Source organism: Odontomachus brunneus, unplaced genomic scaffold, assembly GCF_010583005.1.
Source record: "Odontomachus brunneus isolate Ranch 3 - 2012 unplaced genomic scaffold, Obru_v1 Obru_scaffold_124, whole genome shotgun sequence".
Lineage (NCBI taxonomy): Eukaryota > Metazoa > Arthropoda > Insecta > Hymenoptera > Formicidae > Odontomachus > Odontomachus brunneus.
In genome coordinates, this window is record NW_022639574.1 from 941,430 (window position 1) to 949,190 (window position 7,761).

Below are 7,761 nucleotides of genomic sequence, written 5' to 3' on the forward strand. Positions count from 1 at the left end.
AGAGAGAGAGAGAGAGAGAGAGAGAGAGAGAGAGAGAGAGAGAGAGAGAGAGAGAGAGAGTGAGAAGAATAGTGCACATTTGATTAAAAAAGAAAAATAAATAAAAAATGGAGCTCTAGCGTGAGAATAAAACACACGCAGCCTGCAACCGTGCATTCTACAACCACAGCTGTAAACAAAACTGGTTACCGATGTATCGGCCGTGTGTGTATACGTTAAAACGATTATCGATTCTGAGTCGCGAGCGAAGCGAGAGGTGAAATTAAAAGCCCAGAAAAATAATCAGTGCTAGTTGGATCGTTCGAATTGAAACACGATATCGCGCGGTATCGCGTGCTAACCCCCGTGTAGGCGTTCCAAAGCGACGAGTGTCAGTGACACAGGATCTACAAAGTGCTCATTCAAAACTCTATACCGGTGAAACGCGCGCCTCGCGAATCGACGGCAAGCGGAACGTATAATCATGGAATTAATGACGATTACAAGCGCGCCCGATCGAAAAAAAAATTAACGAGAAACATATTCCTCCAGAATTGCTGTCGCGAGGACCGTTCTCTCTTTTTCTCTTTCTCTCTCTTTCCCTCTTCCCCCCCCTCTCTCTCTCTCTTGTCTCTTTTTTTCTCAATTCTTTTTTGCATTGGTCGCACGACGAGCATTTGCGTACTCTTTCCTTCCTTGTTTCTATAATATGCGGATGTACGGGAGTTCCAACGTGCTTCATAAAATTAAACTCGCTCGTAAAGGCAAGCGTCGCGAGAAGAAAAGGGGTTTATCACCCGCTATCCGCTGGAAGTTACGACGGGTGTAGCGTATGCACCACGCGGTGTATAATCAAACCGTATCGCAATAATATAACCCGTTAATTCGTTCCTCTATCGTCGCAAGAGAAAAAGTATTTCACATGATATTAAAGCTGAATCAAATATCCAATATTCAGTGGCACGCTTAACCTTTTAAATATAAAATCTCTGCTTCTTTCTCCTTCTCTATCCTCTTCCTCTCTCTTTCTCTCTCTCCTCGTATGAATGTTACATGCAAATATAACTTTTTCAAATAGATTCTCGCTCGATTATATTCGAAAAAAAGTAGCTATCTGGTCATTATAAGGCAATTAGTACCAGAATTGTGGTGTAAATTTCAAGATTAAATCTGTACACGGATTTTGTCTAATGTATATACGTGATGTATATACGGTCTTTCTTCATGCAGACGATATAAACTATGTACAATAATGTAAATTATATAAAATATATGCAAAAGAGTAATTAAATTATGAGAGTTACTGTATCTGTTTTAAATATTAATTAGAAATGTAATGATTGGAAAAAATAATAGATCGTAGGAAATTTTCATTTCATTTCATTGTATAACAAGATTAAAAATTTAAATCTTTGAATATACCTAGAATATCATAATTTACGCGCAACTATCCAATCCTGATCAAAACTACTTCGTGCTTCATTTGTGCTTAACTACAGGACGTATACAATTAGCGAAATGAATAGAATAGAGAATTATCGCGAGTCATAAAAAAGATTCAGCCGACGTAGAAATTAATAATAGTCCCGTGCCTCATTAATCGACTCATCATCAAATGAGACTAACAGGAAAATATGAATGTACTTCCGACATACCTGAGTCGTTTTGACCATCAACGATCGTCGTTGTCGTCGTCGTCGTCGTCGTCGTTGTTGTCGTCGTCGTCGTCATCGTCATCGTTGTCGTCGTCATTGACGTCGTCGCGAACACTTGCTCAGTATTGGCAGTCGCGCGTTGGTCTTCCGAATTGCTAGGCTCCGGATCAAGCTGAGAGAGCTCAGTGATGTAATTCTGCTGCGTCTGCTCCGTCGTAGGGGTCGACGGATTCGGGCTCGCCGAGGGTGTCATAGTCGGCGACGGGCCCGGCGTGGTTGGAGCTGTACTGGGCGTCGTTGGCTGCACCGTCGGCTGAGCGTGATTCCGAAACAGTAATTGCTGCAGTTGCGCCTGCTGCAGAATCACTGGTAGCTCGTAGTGATGAAAGAAGTACAGCATCGAGTGCTGCAATGAAAGAAAAAAAAACGACAAAATTAGAACAACTTCTCGATCACAAGTCTCGAGGACAAGTCTGACTATTGCGAGTTTCATTCGAGATTAGTTGTTATTTGTTAGCTATTTTATCATTTATATAAAAAAGGAAGAAACACGATATGTAGCAAAAAATATGTAAAGTAATAAATAATATAGTATTGTAGCTGTAATATGCGAAGAAGCATTAAAGTTATTAGATGCAACAAGAATTAGAGTGTCTAAAAGTAATTGTATCACAGACAAAATTTCGATTTCTGTTTTCGATGATAAAATCACTACTTTTTGTGACAAAAGTACACGAATGTTGCTAAAATGTCGATAAAGAATTGTCTAGTTAACAAATCGTTTATTTCAACTGAATATGATTTACAAAGTTAAGTTTGACTAAAAAATCACACTGAACTTTTGAAATGATTCAATATTAGTCTTTTTAAAAATAAATTTATTAAAATCAGAAGAAAATTATTAAAATTTTATAATTCTTTTTTTAAGATTATTAAAATTAAATTTCAAGATTGTTATAAAAAATTTTAAAAGTCCTAAAAAGAGAGTACGAAATAATTTTGAATTAATAGAGAGACCTATGCATTATACTTATATTCTATTTTAATATTCTAACGGCATTAGAAGTCGACATGAAAAATAAATTAATTAGATAACTAATTATATATAACTGTAAGGAGATAAATATAATTAAAGAAAGGTATGATTATTGCCTCAGTTAGTTTCCGTTTTTCAGATTCTTGCACAAAAAACCTTTTTTCAATCAATACTCATACAGCACAAATGTTCAATAGATATCCTAAGAACGTTCTAAGAATATTCGAATTCGTTCTTAGGATATCTATTGAACATTTGTGCTATATGGGTATGTAAAAAAAGTGTAACTATCAGATCCGGTCTCTTCTAAAAGAAAAATTAATTTAAAATTATCCCATATTTTCTAGAGCTTTTGAGGATATTGAAGGCGAATTATTTTTCTTAAAAATTTTATTTCGTATTTTTAATAATTTATTAAAAATTATTCTTTGAGATTGTGGTTAAAAGAAAATTTCTTGAAGTCGGTTAAAACTTAAATCATTTCTAATTTTTAAGTGACAAACATGAGTCAATCGTGAGATTTCTTTTTTATGAAATTTCGTGACAAATCTTTATTTATAAATATTCGTGTTAAAAAAGAAACATTGAACATATCTGCACATACGCGTCCCTGAGAAAAGAGGATCTTAGTGAGACTTTCGGAACTGCATAAGAGAACCGAAAGAAAATTAATAACTAGCCAAGCGCGCGTTGTCACGATATACATAATTGACGTTGAGATTACAATGACGCGCGTATTTTTACATTACAAGTCAAATACGTCAGATACGATTGTCGCTGCTGAAGTTGACAGCGCGCCTTTTTGGCGCGTCTCGTACCAGCGAGTTGCGTCGCTCTGTCGGAGGAAGAAGCGGCGCCCAAGGATTCACCCTGGCGATAGATACATCCCTCCCGTGGTGCGCACGTGGCGGCTCTATGCGCCCGTTCGTTTCGCGTGTGTGGCCCGCGTATACGCCGCTCGCGGCTAGCAAATTTATATGGAAATTCGCCAAATTCGTTCTATATCAGCTATATGCGCTCTTTCTACGCAATCGCTTCAAACCTGTTTCTGCTGATCCTTATCGACCGCGCGCTACCCGCCGATCGCAATAACACACGGGCTTCCCTCTACACGCCCGCGTCGATGGAACAAATTCGCCGTTTTCTCTATTACCTTATTACTCGGACGCGTAGGTGTCCCCCGATTTGAATTGACACAAATATCGAAGTGCGGGAGAATTACTTCTCGGCTCGGCGTGACGAATGACCGGTATGGGAAAGGGACGCGCGATTTCGACGCTCTCCATATTTAAAAATTGAAAAATCCAGCGCGAACAAATGACGGCGTGGGAGGAGGCGAGGAGCGGGGAGAAAATCCTGGATATGGAAAATAGATATCTCGAGTCCGGGCACCTGTCGGCGACGCGAAGGAAATGGTATTCCCGGTGATTCGTCGGCGAGAGCGGAACGATTCCGCGCCGTTTGAGAGAAGGAAGACCGGCGGAAAGATTCGAGAGGAGAGCGACGCGGATGCCTCGCGAGGTAGAAAGGGACGGCGAAAAATGACGGCGGTGCGACAAGCGGAAAACGCGGGGGTGGGAAGAACGACCGATGGGAACGACAGGGAGGAGGGAGGGCATATCGGGTTTTCGTTTGGCGGATGATCAACGCCAATGACACTGATATCGAATCGACGTATAATCACGCCGCGGGGCTAATCGACTGAACTCTGACCTACAGCGACGTCCGGCGAGAGAGGGAGAGAGAGAGAGAGAGAGAAGGAAGAAGGAGAGAGCTTTGCCATCCACGGGAATCAAAACGATTCTCGGCCGACGTGCCCTCGGGCCTTTCGAATTTTGCCGTCGCCAGCGCTGCCGCCACCGCGCACAGTATTCGTAAACTCGTTGCCAGGAAATAATTGTCGCTCGTTAAACGGTCGATCGTGTTAACGAACCTGTAACCCGATTGTCAGTCGGAGACTGCCATCAGAGCGACGTGATGAGTAAAACTGGTTTATTTACGAGGCGCACGTACACACTGTCGGGCGCGTCCTCGAGTCGCGTCGAGATGCCTAATGCGCGATCGTGCCTCGTTTGCACGAGGACGATTATGGTAATGATTGACCGATTGACCGACTGTCGCAACATCGATTTGCGTCAAATTCGAAGTTCTAAGACCTATGATAATTAACTGTATGAAATTTGTGTCACCTGAGGTGCTTAGAATTGAATTTACACCCGTATTAATTATTGTCATTAGAATTTTTTTGTGTATCAGATATTAAACTCGTAATCGCGATTCAACTGGAAAATTCACATTTTATTCTAAATTCAGATCTGGACATCTTGAATTATTTTATTTGAATGTTACTTGAAAATATTTTACTTGAATATATTATTTCAACAAGTTCCAAATAACACACACACACACATGTACACGTATACAGAGTTGTTAATACGAGCCAAAGTCCCGTATTAATAATTCATACATAAAATTTGCGTCAAGTGAAATACTCGAGAATTCAGAATTAAATTTAATCTAAATTTGAATTCAGAATTAAATCTAAAGTTTCTCAGTCAAATTATACGATATTTGTATCATTATATTTGTAAGCAATTCAACTAAGAAACTCACGTTTAATTTTAAATTCAAATTTGAATATTGTATATTTCAAATATTCAAATCTGTTACTTGAATATTTGAACATGTTAGTCGAGATATCTTACTGCGATATTATTAATATTACTCGCAAACAAATTTCAAGTAACAACTATTAATACATGAATTTAAAACTTGTCTTAATTTCGTTATTTGAAACTTGCCTTAAGTGAGATACTCGGATTTTAATTCAAAGTTAGGTCTAAGTTCTTCAATCGAATCATATGATACTTGTGTCATTATATTTTTATGTGCAATTCGATTAAGAAACTCACGTTTAATTCTAAGCTCAAATATGAATATTGTACATCAAATATCTTATTCCAATCTATTACTTGAATATTTGAACATGTTACTCGAAATATCTTACTGGCATATTATTATATTAATATAACATTATTCGTGAATAAATTTCAAGCGACGATTGTTAATACGTGGGTTTAAATATCGTCTTAATTGTTGTTATTTGAAACTTATCTCAAGTGAGATACTCGGATTTCGATTCAGAGTTAGATATGACTTTTCCTTAGTTGAATCAATACTGCATATAATGCCACTTGTCGCATGATTCAACTGCGAAACTCAGAACTAACTCGCAATTCATATCTGAATATCTCACGTGAAACAAGCTTCAAGTAAAGTCTATTGACACAGATTCAAGAGACGCGATTCAAAGTATCCGAAATGAAGACATGCCTGGTTTCCGTCGGCTCACCGACGCTCGTAACGTCGCACAAAGCACGTTTCGTGAAAAATTCGACTCGCGCCTCGGCGGATCCTCTTTCAATTAGGCCGCATAATTCAGATAAATGATCGACAACCGCGACAAATGCACCGAACAATCGCACGGTGGCAACATAATGGCGTAATCTTTTCTCCCCGGCGCATAACGACGCAGCGACGTGATGCATTTACACCTTTTATCGAGTGAATTAACCACTCCATTAAACTTTAATGGTATTCAGTTTTTACGCGTGAAATATACACAGTACATATCGAACGTAGTTATTAACGCAGCGGCTGCCTATTGTAACGCCATTATAATAATACCTGTTAATACGGCCATCGCGATCATCTAATGAGAAGTTATTGCGTTATCAAAGTACGCCCTCCAATCAGATTACCCGGCCATATTACTGGCGTAGCAGTAAATTTGTTTCTGAAATTCCGCCCGGCTTACAGCAAATGTTCTATTATGCGCGCGATCGTTTCATGTAGTTTTGCGAAAACACAATTGATATCTTGCTCAATCGAATCGATTTCGAGGCAAAAGCGCGATCACAACCACAACAAACGATTGTCTCGGTCCTTCTCTCTTTCTTCTTTCTCGTCAATCTCACACAAGAGACTCGTGTTAAAAGATCCTCAGTAAATAAATCCGTCACGTTCGCGCGAGTGAGCGACGCGATACGATGCATTAATTAACTATAAAGTAATTATTATTAAGTATTATTATTAAGTATTATTATTATTAAGTAATTACAAGTAGCGTGATAACGTTAATTTACTTTGTAACTCGGGGGACAGAAGTGACGACGACAACGACCACGATAAGGCGATAAACAAAAGTTTCGTCGTGAATTAACAAAGCACCATGCAAAATTTAAGGTCAAGACCACGGCGATTACGGCGAACGGTGTGTTCATAATGGAACACATCCGACGGGAAATGACAATATGTCACGGATACATTACCATGGGGTGGTTGGCTGCCTATGCTCTTAATGGAAAGAACGACAAGGCGCGGCCTGCCTCGAACGCGAACGAGATTCCCGCATTAAAGTATCCTTGTGCGCCATTTATACACGGAAAGCCAAGAAGCCGCATTAAATTATTTCTATCGATCGCGCTGTCAAGAGCATTGTCCCGTTTGCGTTTACGTAACTTAAGTTTGAGCGATGGCGGCTCTGGGCTATCCAGCCAGAGCGACCACGGCCGTGGCACGGCTCGTTCTTCGTCCCGCTGCCGTTGCTGTCAATAACAGAGCGCTCCCGACAGTAGCCAATGGGATCGCATGCAAAATATTGTGCCCCTATTTTTCCCTCATCTATCTCAACGCTACTTCTATAAAGACGCAAGTACTTGCGTGCATTGAAAAAAGGATTTCGTAACAAGCATCAAAATTTGGTAGATGTTGCTAAATTATTCAGTCGAGTAATACAGACTAAACATAAAGTGATAATTAGGAAACAATTTAGTTGTATAAAGCAAATGTATAGTTCTCAGAACCAAGATTTAGTTACTTAAAATGTACATTTTTAGATCAAATTAGATTCTGGAAGTTGATACTAAAAATACAAAATTTTGGTAACAGAAAATGAGATATTCGGTAACTATTACTAAAGCTTATACCCGAGATAAAAATTGTGTGTTTCAGGTAATTTTTTAATTTTATTTAAAAAGTTTCATCGTATATATATATATATATATATATATATATATATATATATATATA